The sequence below is a fragment of the Tachyglossus aculeatus genome, chromosome 1 (assembly GCF_015852505.1).
Source record: "Tachyglossus aculeatus isolate mTacAcu1 chromosome 1, mTacAcu1.pri, whole genome shotgun sequence".
Classification (NCBI taxonomy): domain Eukaryota; kingdom Metazoa; phylum Chordata; class Mammalia; order Monotremata; family Tachyglossidae; genus Tachyglossus; species Tachyglossus aculeatus.
Window position 1 is genome coordinate 167,855,752 of NC_052066.1, and position 14,441 is coordinate 167,870,192.

General features: G+C 42.2%; 1 protein-coding gene and 1 non-coding gene across 2 annotated transcripts in view; both read right to left on the reverse strand.

Annotated features, from left to right (window-relative positions):
* Window positions 1-14,441, reverse strand: part of NRXN3 (neurexin 3) — a 1,831,517-nt gene that overhangs the window by 996,592 nt on the left and 820,484 nt on the right.
* LOC119934897 lies at window positions 6,978-7,114 on the reverse strand. The gene has a single exon (XR_005453032.1). It is a non-coding gene; the product is annotated as a small nucleolar RNA SNORA7 (small nucleolar RNA).

Genomic DNA, 14,441 nt, shown 5'->3' on the forward strand with positions numbered 1-14,441 from the left:
GCTAGACTGAAAAATGGTGTGCTTGTGAAGAAGGCAGATGATGGCAGGAAGCCACTGACTTGAAAGAATCACAAGTTTCAGATGATGAGGGATGGAACAAAGACCAACAGGTAACAAGCAAGGTAGGAAATTGAACTGAAAGAGCCAAGAATCAGGCCTCCCCTCCTCCCCAGAAAACAAATAGGAATATGCTTCCATCTGCAACACACATCCTTATTTAATTCATCTATCATTATCAGATGAAAAAAATATTAGATGGAATACAGAAGTATTTTTAGAACAAAAATAAATGCAGTCTGCAGAAGAAATGCCTAATCCTTAGGCATCAGAAAGAGGTAGAAAATAGCCTACCACAGTCCAAGTTATGATACATTGGGATTTGAGTAACCAGAGTTTATGCTAGGGCCAATAAATCAATTCTCCCCAGAGGGCCAGGGGGAAAGCAATCTCCTCCAGCTTTTTCTGAGACAAAGGACATTTTATTTTCTTTCAGTGCAGGCTGCTGGAAGTTTGATCCTGCCCTGGATGGACCAGAAATGCCTATTATTGCAATTTGAAAAGGAAGGTATTTTTCACTTGAAAGCTAAGATGCTCAAAATGGATGACATACGAGAACTACTCCAGTATTCATACTGAGGCTCTGGTTTTTAAACCTTTCTGATTAGGCTGTAAGCTCCTTGAGGGCCGGGAACAGTTTTGTGTTATTTTTAAAATTATTTTGCCACTCTTTCCCAAGCCCTCAATTCACAGCTCTGTGTTCATTAGTTGCTCAAAAATGCTATGGGGTGATTTGAAACCCAACTCCAAAGAGTTTTCATGAAGATTTTTCCTCTGTATATACAATCAACAAACTTGAGTTTCATGGAAAGAGCCTAATCAATTCTCCCAAGAATGAAGACGTGAAGTTACTCAAAGCCAGGAAAATAGAGTAAAAGGTGCAATAAAGCAAAGAAACACAGATGATTCAGGGAACATATTAACAATTATTCTATTCCTTATCCTTTTTCTCCACCACCCCAAGCTTGGACATGTTTAGCTTATGGCATTTGAGCTTGACAGGGCCTGAGATTCATTAGTTTTGATGACTAATTCTCCACATGGGTTCAGGCTGCGTTGACATCACCATCACCTCTACAGCAGATGATTATGATATCATTGGCAGAAGGGGATAACCCCAGACAAGTAAAATGCTGAAAGAGCAGATGGAACCAGAAGAAACAAGTGGCCTTTTTATTTTTTACCTTGCATGCAAATGTCTCCGAAATAAAGAAGAAGGGAAGGAGGAATGTGGAAACTATTGGCTATAGAAGCAGAACCGTTGAAAACACAATCTATTTATATTATTTCCTATAAGGTGGCAGCTGTTCCTGAGGCAATTTTTGCACATTACTTAATTTTTATGAGTTGGGACAAGATAAGAAGCAGAATGATTAACATAAACTGGGAGACATAGTAAGGATGTTTCTGCATTAGTGCAGTTTTAACCACAACGCTGCTGAAACTTTTATTGCTGTCTTGGATCTAAAAAACTGCTGCTGCAGCACTGCTTCCCTTCCTTAGCTTTGGTGGATAAGCAGTTCTCTCTGACAGAAAAAAATAATTTTGTATCAAAGCAGGGAGACCCTACTTCCACCTTCTGGTCTCAGTGTAGCCATTTTCTTTGTATTAATGTCTGTCTCCCCCTCTAGACTGTAAGCTTGCTGTGGGCAGGGAATAAATATGTCTACCAACTCTGTTGTATGTGCTCTCCCAAGTACGTGGTACAGTGATCTGCACTTAGTATGTGTTCAATAAATACCACTGATGGTGATGAAATGAGGAAAATTTAGGAGGTTGGCCAGAATACCTATATTACTGGTTCAAACCTAAACTATCTGCTCTCTAGGAGACTGACTTTAGCACATGCCACTAAAACAGTCTGGGGTACCACGCTGCCACTCATCAATTTCTAGACACAACCCAATATGTCTTCAATCTGACCTTATTCTGTGATTATGTGCTCCTAGAATCTAATGGCCTGGGGTATGCCATTCAGGATAATCTCATTCACTAAGAAGAGGACACAGAGCAATCTGTGGTGGAATGGGCTTCTTGGATTAGATAACCTGGGGAAATCCCTCCATGCCCTATGATTCTAATGCTTCCTCCAGGTCAAGAGCTTGTAGGAATGCCAGTGAACTTTTAAAAATGGAACATTAAAAGGGCTGGTCAAGATCCTCTACATTTTGAAACCTCAGGCAACACTAGACTACATGAAAGAACTTCACTTAGAAATCTGGGGATTCCTAGCAAAGTGGCTACTTCAAGGTCTTCTGTGTTTCTAAGAATATCTTGAACCACTCAGGTTGTAGAATCAATCTTACAAGAGAATAAAGGAACATCTAAGAAAACTATGACACTACAAATATACCCCATTACAATTCAAGGCCAATCAGACACAAAATTCAGCCCATTAAGAATTATGGATAGGCTCAGCCTGAGAGTATTTCAAACTCTTAGGTGGCATTAATCATTAAGTGGCATTAGACCGAATTTTTAGATCTGGAGAAAGGAACACATGGGCTCTCACTACCATCTGATGCCCAGCAACTGGACAGATGGAAAGGTCATAGGGATCCTTCTCTTCCCTTATAAGATGCTCTGTGGTGTACTATTCATTAGAGCTAAAGAGAAGATGAAACAAATTTTGTGCTCAATCACACAAGACAGATTGTACCTGTGAGCAAAGCCATCTACAGAATTCTCCCAGGAGCTGATTTTGTACTCTGGTGAAGTGAGAGACACAGAAGGACTCTAAAGTATCTCAGAAAGCAGTAAAACGATCTGGGATTGGTTGACATCGACAATTTTCCTGCGGTGAGTATGTGTTCAAGAGACCAGTGAAAAGAATGAGAAACGACTAAAAATATAGCCAGTCAGACATTTTAGACCTGTAGCCCTCCTATCGTTCTTCCTCTACCTCAGATTGTATTAATGGAAGGAAAGAAGCCCATTGGCCTCAATTGTTTCCATTTCCAAATTCTATCTAATGAACACTTGACTTTGGGCCTCCATTATTTCAGCCTCTCAAGAATATGGGTGGTACCACATTCTGGTGAAAAGAGCACCAGATGGGAAGTCACAGTTCCTGGGTTCTTACCCTGGCTCCACCACTTACCAACTGCCGTGTGACCTTGGGCAAGGCACTGAATTGTTCTGTGCCTTAGTTTCCTCCTCTGTTAAAACAAGATAAAATTCTGGTTCACCTGTTCCTCTGAGATCATGAGCCCTTGTGAGGGAACTGTCCCTGCTTGAGGAAGGTGAATCACAGGTGACTCTGTGGCTTAGGGAACTGATTTCAGCCCAACCCTAAAACCCTCTGGACTGTAAGCTCATTGTGGGCAGGGAATGTGTCTGTTATATTGTACTCTCCCAAGTGCTTGGTAGAGTGCTCAGCACACATATTGACTGACTGATGGACTAGAGGAGACCAAATGCATACCGTAACACAGGGGAGGTCTGAAAACAGTGTGTTTTGGTACCAAGATCAGTCCATGGCACAGTTGATACCTATAATTATTATATGGGTCAGATCATGCCATTGAAATTATAGGACAATCACATTCTCTCCAAGAGCACTGTGAGCAGCAAGAAGATTACAGTAACATTCAGTACTTCTGCAAATATCTTTCCAATACGAAAACCAACTAAACAATAAGGTTTAGCTCATTTTCACGATAGAGAAAAAAAACTTCCAAGTGGACTTCGGTGATGCACCACTGTTGATGGTGGAACCATGTTTCTTCTAGCCTGTAGGGATTCCCACTCTGCCCTGTGGGGAAGCAGGTGGGTCCCTTGAACAGGGTTTTAGAAGATCGAATGACCAAACGCATACACATGAGAGAATCCTGCTAGGAATGATTGAGTGAAATAACCATGTATGTAAACTTTAATTAAAAGATACAGTTTAAACATCCCAATGGTTAACTGTGGCTTTTTAAGAGTACCATCAGACAAATCAAATAAAATTGTACTTACCTGCATTTCTGCCATCACACTGGTTTATTGAACTTATGAGAACAATAAATATTTCACTGACCTTTGGAGTTGCGCTGGTTTTACTTTCTGCACTTCACTCAAGGTAAAAGAGAGGGGTGGTAGGATGAGGGGGGTGTGGGGAGGAGGAATGAAGAATAAAATCGAACTAGACTGATCCAACTCATTTTTCTATTAATAGTTCTTTTCAGGCTTGGTTTTCACACTCCTACCCAGCTGTTGTATTTGGGTTCACAGCCCAGCAGGGAAAGTCTGTTTTTCCCAACTGTTTTCATTAAGATACAAAGTGATAAAGAACTTGCTTATTTTCCTCATCAGTTTAGCAAAACCCCATAAGAATGTATAACCCAATTCTCAGTTCAAGACTAAATCCTTGGACAGAGCTACCTCAGTTAAAGAGACAAATCATCATCATCATTATCAATCGTATTTATTGAGCGCTTACTATGTGCAGAGCACTGTACTAAGCGCTTGGGAAGTACAAATTGGCAACATATAGAGACAGTCCCTACCCAACAGTGGGCTCACAGTCAAATGAAAACACTTCCTTGAATTTCCTCTTAAGTGGCTTACCGTCACGAAGGTCACCCACCTACTTCAAGGAAGTGAATCACAGGTGACTCAGTCTGGTTTAGGGAACCAATTCCCCCCAGCAACCAAACCTCAAGAAGACAGAATGTAGACAGCAGTGTGGGGGCAGTCCAAAAGCAGCGTGTTTTGGTTCCAAGATCAGCACCAATAATTAGTGTCTCAAATGATCAGACTCCTTGCTGACACACAGAAAGTATTAGCCCACACCAGATTGCCAGTGTTTTTCTGGCTTTGTTCAGCTTCTATTCTGACTTTTCTTAAGGGAGTCTCTCAATATCTCTGGCAGCATATTGCTAAAGCCCATTGTTCCCATTACTTGGGCAGGTAAATATTTCTTCTGTCCTTGGGCATTTACTTCTGCCTTGATATATGCCCTCGCAACTCAAGTTATACTTTAGGTTAGCATCTTCTGGCATCCCCCAGAGCACAATTCAAAGCTCCCAGCAGGCTTCATTTCCTCAACACACTGTTAATCTGTTAATTTGCACCTTGGGCTTGCAAAGCACTATCTGAAAAGCTGATGCTTTCCCCTTCCTGCTACAACAGCAAAATGTGTGTTGTTTCAGTCCATATCTTCTGAGCATTACTTATAATAATGTTGGTATTTAAGTGCTTACTATGTGCCAAGCACTGTTCTAAGTGCTGGGATAGATATAAGGTTATCAGGTTGTCCCATGTGGGGCTCACAGTCTTAATCCCCATTTTATAGATGAGGTAACTGAGGCACAGAGAAGTTAAGCGACTTGCCCAAAGTCACACAGCTGACAAGTGGCGGAGCTGGGATTAGAACCCACGACCTCTGACTCTCATGCCCATGTGCTTGCCACTAAGCCACACTGCTTCTAAAGTAGTGTATGTACATCAGATAGGCAGGGATCGAAGTCCTTTCATTTCAGATATTATTTGGGGAAATAAGGCAAGTTAAAGCTAATTCATTTGGTTTGAGAGGAAGGAATAGATCTGCAAGGGACATATTCTTCACCAAGTACTTTCAAACAACTGGCTCAGCAAACTCCTCAGAATTTCCTGGGTGGGGGACTGAGAGCAGCATTGACCTGTGAAAAATAATTAAAGGACCCAAGGCATTTTCTAAAAGATTTAAGGAGGCCTCCAGTGCTCAAGTCAATAGGAATTGTCAAAGACAAAGTGGTCTCTGCAGATCCCGTGTCACTTGAATCAATCCATCAACAGTATTTATTGAGCTCTTAGTTCACGCAGGCCTGTGTACTGTTTGGGAGGGTCCACAGAGTTAGTAAGTAGGTTTCCTGACCTCAAGAAGTTTACAATTTAATGCGGAAGGTGGATAGTAAAATGGTAGGGGACAGCAATTGCATAAAAGATGTGTACATAAGGATTGTGGAGAAAGAGGACGAGTACCTAAGTGTTCTAGAATGGAGGACTCAATTGGATAGGTGACACAGAAGCAGGGGAAAGAGGTGGGGAGATAAATGATTCATCAGGGAAAACTTCACTTAACATAATGTCATGTGAGATTTGAGGGACAAGAAAATTAGCACAGGTTTAGAGTCTAAAGGAAACCTCACAACAATCGTAAATTTAAATAGGCACCAAATCACCTTTTTTATTAGATTTTCATGCAAATAAGGGTCTGAAGGAGAACTCTGAGCATATTTGCAAGCAGACAAAAATATGGAGGAAATACTGTGGCTAACAAGGAAAGGAAGTGGCACATATAAATGTGGGAAAGGCAAGCCTGTGTTTTATATACCAAGGAACGTTTCGGCAGACCCAAAGATAGTTCTGACCCTCTCTGTAAGGCTAGATTAAATGAGTCAGAAGTTAGTGTTTATGGGTGAGGCTGAAATAATATGTTACTACCAAAGCAATCATCTCCTCCCTTCTCCCCTCCCTAAACACTATCTTCCTCAAAGCCTTCAAACATGCCCATGTATCTTCTATCCTATTCCCCCTTGATCCCACAGCACCCTTCAGTTAGCACCCCATCTCCCTGCTACCATTCCTCTCTAAAGTTTTCAAATGAGCTGTCTATAATCACTACCTCCACTTCCTCTCCTCAATTCTCTCCTCAACCAACCACAATCTACTCCACAGAAATATCCCTCTAACATCACCAATGATCTCTTTCTTGCCAAATCCAATGGCCTCTTGTCTTATGCCGTCCAGTCATTTCCAACCTATAGCGACACCAAGGACACATCTCTCCCAGGCTGCCCTGCCTTCCATCTGCAATCATTCTGGTAGTGTATCCATATAGTTTTCTTGGTAATAATATCTAAGTGGCTTACCATTGCTGCCTTCCACACAGTAAACTCAAGTCTGCACCCTCGATTCTCTCCTATGCCGCTGCTGCCCAGCATGGGTGAGTTTTGACTTGTAGCAGATTGTGTTCCACTTGCTAGCCACTGCCCAAGCTAGTAATGAATGGGTAGGCCTCTGCTTGACTCTCCCTCCCATAGTCGAGACTGGTAGAGTACTGGAAACTCCCCAGGTGCAACTCTGAGAGGGGCCAATAGCTTCTACTCCATCCTAATTCTGCTTGACCTCTAAGCTGCCTTAGAAACTGTGGATTATCACCTCCTCCTGAAAACATTATCTAACTTTGGCTTCACTGTCACTCTCCTCACTTGGTTTCTCTCCTCTGTGGCTGATTCTTTTCCAACTCTTCTGCTGGCTCCTCCTCTGCCTTCCACCTCCTAACTTTGGGAGTGCCTCGAGGTTCAGTTCTGGATTGCCTTCCATTATTCATCTACACCCCCTTCCCCTGGAGAACTCACTGTCTGCCAAGGCTTCAACTATGAGCTCTTTGCAGATGATTTGCTGACCTCCCTGCTTCTTGTCTCTTCTCTCTCCAGACCCTACTTCATTCTGCTGCCCAGATTATTTTTCTGAAAAAACGTTCAGTCCATCTCTCCCTACTTCTCAAAAATCTCCAAAGTTTTCCTCTGTATCAAACAGAAACTCCTTAGCACTAGCTTTAAGGCACTCAATCAGCTCTCTCCTTCCTACCTGACCTTGCTGATCTCCTAAACTATAAACCCAACCCATACAGTTCCTCTAATGCCAAACTACTCTCCATACCTCAAGCTCATTATCCCACCACTAACCTCTTACCCACATCCTCCATCATGACTGGAACTCCCTCCTCCTTCAGATCCAACACTCCACCACTCTTCCCACCTTTAAAACCCTCCTAAAAATCACATCTTTAAGATTAAGATTTTGATTTCCCCTATCTGCCCTCCTCTCTGTGTCAACTGTGCACTTGGCTGTCTACCTATTAAGCATTTGGATACTCACCCAAGCCCCACAACATTCATGTAATTATTAACATATGCCACTATTTTCCTTATCCCTAATCTACCCTAATGACTATCTTCCCCTGTAGACTGTAAGCTCCTTGTGGGCAAGGACTGCATCTAAGAACTCTGTTGTAATGTACTTCCCCAAGTCCTAAGTACAGTGCTCTGCACACAATAAGTGCTCAATAATTACTGATTGGGGGGAAAAATGTGTGGAGGCGATACAGTGCATGTAGTACATGAAAAATTATTCTAAACACTAATGCCTTATACTACTGAGCCAGGACCATGACGAGATAGGTTTATTCTTCCAGCACTTAATACAGTGCTCTGCATACAGTAATTGCTAAATAAATACCATTTATGTGTTGATTAAAGCCAGGATACATGAGAACCTGCAGACCACAAGGACTAAGAGATACATTTCTGAGGAAGGTGGCAAACTCATCTCCTTTGAGGAAGCCTAGGAGTACATTGGTTGTGGATGGGAGTGATGGGGGTAATGCAGGTACATTTCAGCTCAAATCTGGACAATGAACATTTTATAACCTCTTTCAGGCCTAAGGTTCCTCAATTCTAAATACATTTTTAGAGGAAGTGATCATCGGTATTCAAGTGTGTATAATGAGAGGCCACCAAATTAAAATGGAGCTCCACTTGCATTCCTGATGGCTGCTATTCTCTTGGAATATAGCAGAAAGACTAGTACACACCAGATAAAAGACGAAAATTGAAAATACCATTTTCATTTTCCAAGGGCTGATCACTGCAAGGCCAATATGCTTATTGGGGTTTCAGATAGAAACTCATGGTCCACTGGCATCAGAAGGCAGGTTCCTACACAGGTGTGTGGATCATTCTACCTTCTTAACATCTGGCACAAGAAACTGGTGGAGCCAGGAGAGTGGATTAGATGAACCTCAGTTCTGACACAGATCCATTTAGCCTATGCAGTAATCCCTTTCCCTTAAAAGGCAAGCTTAAAATGGACTCCTGCGATCCTGAAAATTTGAGATTGCCACCGTTCCCCCACTCCTCCCAATCCAGCAATGTTGTACTTTATTTCTTTACACTGCTCTTCCAGCTCAGCCTGTTTATACAAAAATACCTAGCAAAAAAGAAGAAAAGTAGAACCCGTATCAATGTAATTAAGTAGTGAGGAATTATAGGGACTGGGCCATAACCTTGCAGAACGAGGGGAAGGAGGAAAGAAATCACCTCCAAAAAAACAGAAGTCAGTTCAGATGGCATGATCAACTTGAGCAATTTCACTGTAATCCCTTTAAACCATTCTGTAGTCACGGCTAAATTCACCTCCCTGGCAACTGAGTAATGTAGCGGTGACAGCAAACTTAGTTATGCTCCAGGCACTGCACAGAGGAATAGCAATCCTTAGTGCAGGCTCCACTGGGAATGCAGATGTAATCACTCTTACCTGCCTTGAGCCATCATGAAACAGGCCATGACCCCAATATTCCTAGCTCTCTTTTTCCCTTTCCTCACCCCTATAAATGTCTCAGAAAATTTTCTGGAGACATCCCAGTGGGGTTGTTCCACCTTTGGAATCTCATGGTGATCCCAACTTGGTCCCTGTTTTTAGGGATTCAGCTTTTCCCAAGACTCTGGTGAAGCTCGCTGTGGGCAGGAAACATGCCTACCAACTCTGTTGTATTATACTCTCCCAAGCACTTAGTTCAGTGTGTCCAACCAGATTAGCTTGTATCTCCCTAATGCTCAGTACAGTGCCTGGCACATAGTAAGTGCTTAACCAAAACCATAAGGAAAAAAGGTGCCCTTGCCTATCTATTCCAGGCCTTAGCATAAACACAGCTGTCAAGAATGAGAGAGTGTGAGTGTCACTGACCAAACCAGTTGTCTAATCAATTCTTTCCCACACTCCTCCATCATTGTTGACAGGAGACTCCATCACATACTAAAACCTATTTACATTTCTTCCAGAGTGTTTCTACGTTAGCTCTAGAGAAACGCTTTCGAATAAATGATTTTCAAATATTATCAGTGGCACTCCAGACTTATTGCTAAACAGCTCATGTTCTCTCCAGAGGAAAATAGAAATAATGAAGCCTACTTCTCAGGGCCCTGCTCCCCAAACTTGAGAAAGCAAACACACACACACACACCATTTTGGACAAATTTAGTACTTAATAAACACTAGATGCTAGGAGGAAAACACATAGACAGCTCAACAAGTACTGAGTTCTTTAGTACACAAGAACTTTGCAAATAAGTATGTCAGCTACCCCTTGGGATTGAAGACAAGGGGCAAATTCCCCTTTCTAAATATTCTTATCAATAAAATTCCATATCATTCCATGAGGCCCACTGTTTATAATCAAAGCATCTGACTCCATAGGCTCTTGGAGGAGAAATAAATATTCACCAGTCTACATCTGTTCAATGGCCATGCACACCCGGTACCCAATGACAATCACCAAAATTAAAAATGGTCAGGTCTAATGTAGGCCTAGCCCTAAGTGGTTTCTCCAACCACAACATCAGCAAGATCATCAGCAGGACAGAGCCAGGTGGGCCTGCCCCCACAGCAACATCCCTTTTCCCCTTAGTGAGAGGAGCTAGAGATCAGATGATCAAACTTCTATTAGAGCTTGGAAACAAAACCAAACACAAACATCACAAGAAGCTCAAAACACTCCTGAGACAGAAAGATGCCATATGCTCAGGACTGGGAAGTATCTAGGAGATAACAGGCTGTTTATGTGTCAAATCATAAAAGGAAAGAGATATTTTTTAGCCACTACGACATGAGTTCAAATCCCAGCTCTGCCACTTGACGTGAGATTTTAGGCAAGTTTCTTAACATCTGTGCCTCAGTTTCTTCAGTTGAAAATTGGGCACTGAACATCTGTTCTCACTCCTACTTAGATGATGATGACAGTGGTATTTGTTAAGCGCTATGTGCCAAGCACTGTTCCAAGCACTGGGGTAGATACAGGGTTATCAGTTTGTCCCAGGTGGGCCTCACAGTCTTAATCCCCATTTTATATGAGGCTACTGAGACATAGAGAAGTTAAGTGATTTGCCCAAAGTCACACAGCTGACAGGTGGTGGAGGTGGGATTAGAACCCATAACTTCTAACTCCCAGGCCCATGCTCTTGTTCACTTGTGTCCTCTACCAACTAAGCATGTAGATTTTTGTTTGTTTGGGGTTTTTTATGGTATTTGTTAAGCATTTATTTTTTTTAGCACTGCTACTTACTAGCACAGGGGTAGATACAAGTTAATTAGATTGGACACATTCCCTGCTCCCACATGGGGCAAACAGTCTAAGTAGGAGGAAGAACAGGAAAACTGAGGCCCAAAGAAGTTAGATGACTTGCCCAAGGTCACACAGCAAGCAATTGACAGAGCTGCGATTAGAACCCAGGTCCATGCTCTTTCCACTAGGCCATGCTACTTCTTACCCATGCCCCACCACGAGGTACATACATACCTGTAAACTCTGCTGCTTCCCCCTACTAGTAATTTTAGTATCGGTCCCCCTACTAGATTATTAAGCTTCTTGTGGGCAGAGACAGTGAAGAAGCACTGTGGCCAAGAGGAAAGAGCTCAGCCACGGGAATCAGAGGACCTGGAGTCTAATGTTGGCCAGGCCACTTGCTGCTGTATAACCTTGGGCAAGTCACTTCATTTCTCTGCACCTCAGTTCCCTCATTTGTAAAATGGGGATTCAATAACTGTTCTCCCTTCTACTTAGACTATGAACGCGGTGTCCCACCACAGTGGGACAAGGACTGTATCCAACCTGTTTTTCTCATACCTTCCCTAGAGTTTAGTATAATGTTTGGCACATAAGCACTTGATACTATAATTATTATTATTTCTAACCCTAATGTACTTTCCCAAGTGCTTAATGCAATCCAGAGAAAGTGCTAAACAAATGCCATTGATTGACATTGTGACACCAACATGAAAGAGATGTTGGCAAAGTTTTGTTTTCCCAACTCTCTCCTGTGACCAACACCCTGGACTTGGCAAGGAAACTATTTCATATATATAAATGCTCGAAGCATCATCCTCATCAAATATTCACTGCCTGAGACAAAAGGTTCCACAGAAGTTAATTCCCTGGAGAAGAATGAACTACAGAGAGAACATGAAACCATGTATTCAAAAATTAATGATCCTGTAGGAAGGCAGTTTCTAAACATCTCTAGCATTGGTGTGACCTGCACTGCACACTGGAAAGCTTCACAAGTACAGATCTGCCAGTGGCATGGGAGACTCATTTTTATAAGAAATATATTTCTCCTTGCATGTTGGTGAAAAGTGGAAAGGAGAAAGGGTGATGTCACTTTTAACAAAAACTAGTTTTAGGTCACCCCTTAGGGTGATGATCCAAAGTGGGCTAGCAAGATTCTACAAGAAGAGGTAGTATTCTCTCCTCAAGAGCCCTCCCAAAGGCAGAGCCCAACAGTCACCCTCCTGGTGGCATTAAGGCCCAATGCAGGGGAAAAAAATATCGTAATTGTTAAATGCTTACTATGTGCCAAGCACAGTTCTAAGCACCTGGGGTAGATACAAGTTAATCAGGTTGGATACAGTCCCTGTCTTCCATAGGGCCCACAGTCAATCACTCATTCATTCAATCATATTTATTGAGTGGTTAATGTGTGCAGAGCACTGTACTAAGTGCTTGGAAATGTATAATACAACAATTAATCCTGTTTTTTCAGATGAGGCAACTGAGTCCCAGAGAAGTTAAGTGACTTGTCCAAGGTCACACAGCAGACATGTGGAGGAGCCAGGATTAGAATCCACATCCTTCTGACTCCCAGGCCCCATCCTATCTAGGCTCTATCCATTAAGCCATGCAAGGAGGAAGGGGATATCAGTAGGGTCTCAAAGACCACCAGAGCATAGATGGTGAAATCTCACTTCAGGCCTGTGGAACAAGAGGGTATGAGTTGTGGAATTTTATTTTAGGAATCTGGAAGGATGAGGTTGCAGAACTGATGTTGACCTCGAAGACTGGGGTTGACTATCAGGGAAATCTCTGCGGGAGTCACTCCCTCAGAAGAGCTGCTGGAGGAAGTATAGCAATGAGGCCAAGAGGGATGTGAAGAAGAAGGAAGAAGGAGGAATGCTTTCCAGATAATGCATTTTAGATCAGGGAAAGATGGATATTCCCAGATCTAACTTATAAGAAGCAGAACTGGGAAGTAGTAAGGCCTAGAGGTAAGATCATGGATCTGGGAGACCTGGGTTCAAATCTTGGCTATGCTACTTGTCTGCTGTGTGGCCTTGGGCAAGTGATTTCACTTCTTTGTGTCTGTTACCCCATCTACAAAATGGGTTTTAAATCCTACTCCCTCCTACTTAGACTGTGAGTCCCATGTGGGACAGGGACTATGTCCAACTGATTAGTTTGTATTGACTCCAACGCTTAGAACAGTACTTGCCAAAAGTAAGTGCTTAGCAAGCACAATAATTATTATTATCATTGAATTTGTGAGTCCCAAGTGGGTCAGGGATTATAACCAACCTGATTATTTTGATTCTACCCCAGCATTTTGTACAATACTTGGCAAATAGTAAGGACTAAACAAATTCCACAATTATAATTATCATTAAAATTATATAATTATATAGTCCTCTAGACTATAAGTTGAGTGTGGGCAGGGAACGTTTGCCAACTGTTGTACTGCACTCTCCCAAGCACTTAGTACAGTGCTCTGCACATAGTAAGTGATCAATATATACCATTGATGATGATACCATTATTATGATTCTGTTAAACTACTCTTAATCAGTGATATTAACTGAACAATTACTGTGTACAAAAAGCTGTACTAAGTCCTTGGTCAGGTACCATACTAAAGATTTGGTAGACACATCTTCTGCCCATAATGAGCTTACAGACTAGAGGGGGAGACAAACACTAAACTAAATTGAAAATAGGGAAAATGGCAAAGTATAAGGATACGTAAAGACTGCTGTGGGACTGGGAGTGGAGAGAGTATCAAATAAAATAATTAATAATTATAGTATTTGTTAAGCACTCTACTAAGCATTGAAGTACATACAAGTTAATCAGATTGACTCAAAGTCGAAGTAGGAGGGTAATCATGTATTGAATTCCCATTTAAAAGAGGAGGAAATGGATTCAGAGAAGTTAATTGACTTGTCCAGGGTTACACAGCAAGTGGCAGAGCTGTGAGTAGAACCCAGGTGCTCTGACTCCTAGGCCCATGCTCTTTCCACTAGGTCTTGCTGCTCCTGGGTACAGATTCAAGTGCATAAATGATTCAGAAGGGAAGGCTAAAAGGGGACATGAGTCTGAGTTGGCCTCTTGGAGGAGATGCAATGTTAGCAGGGCTTAGATAGCAAGAGAGATGGTCTGACAGATATAAATGAAGAGGGAGTTCCAGGAGAGGAGGAGGATGTGGGCTGCAAAACACAAGAGATTGAGGCATTCTGAATAGGTTGGCGTTGGAGGAATGCAGTGTAAGGACTGAGTTGCAGTATTAGATCGGTGAAGTAAGGTAGGAATG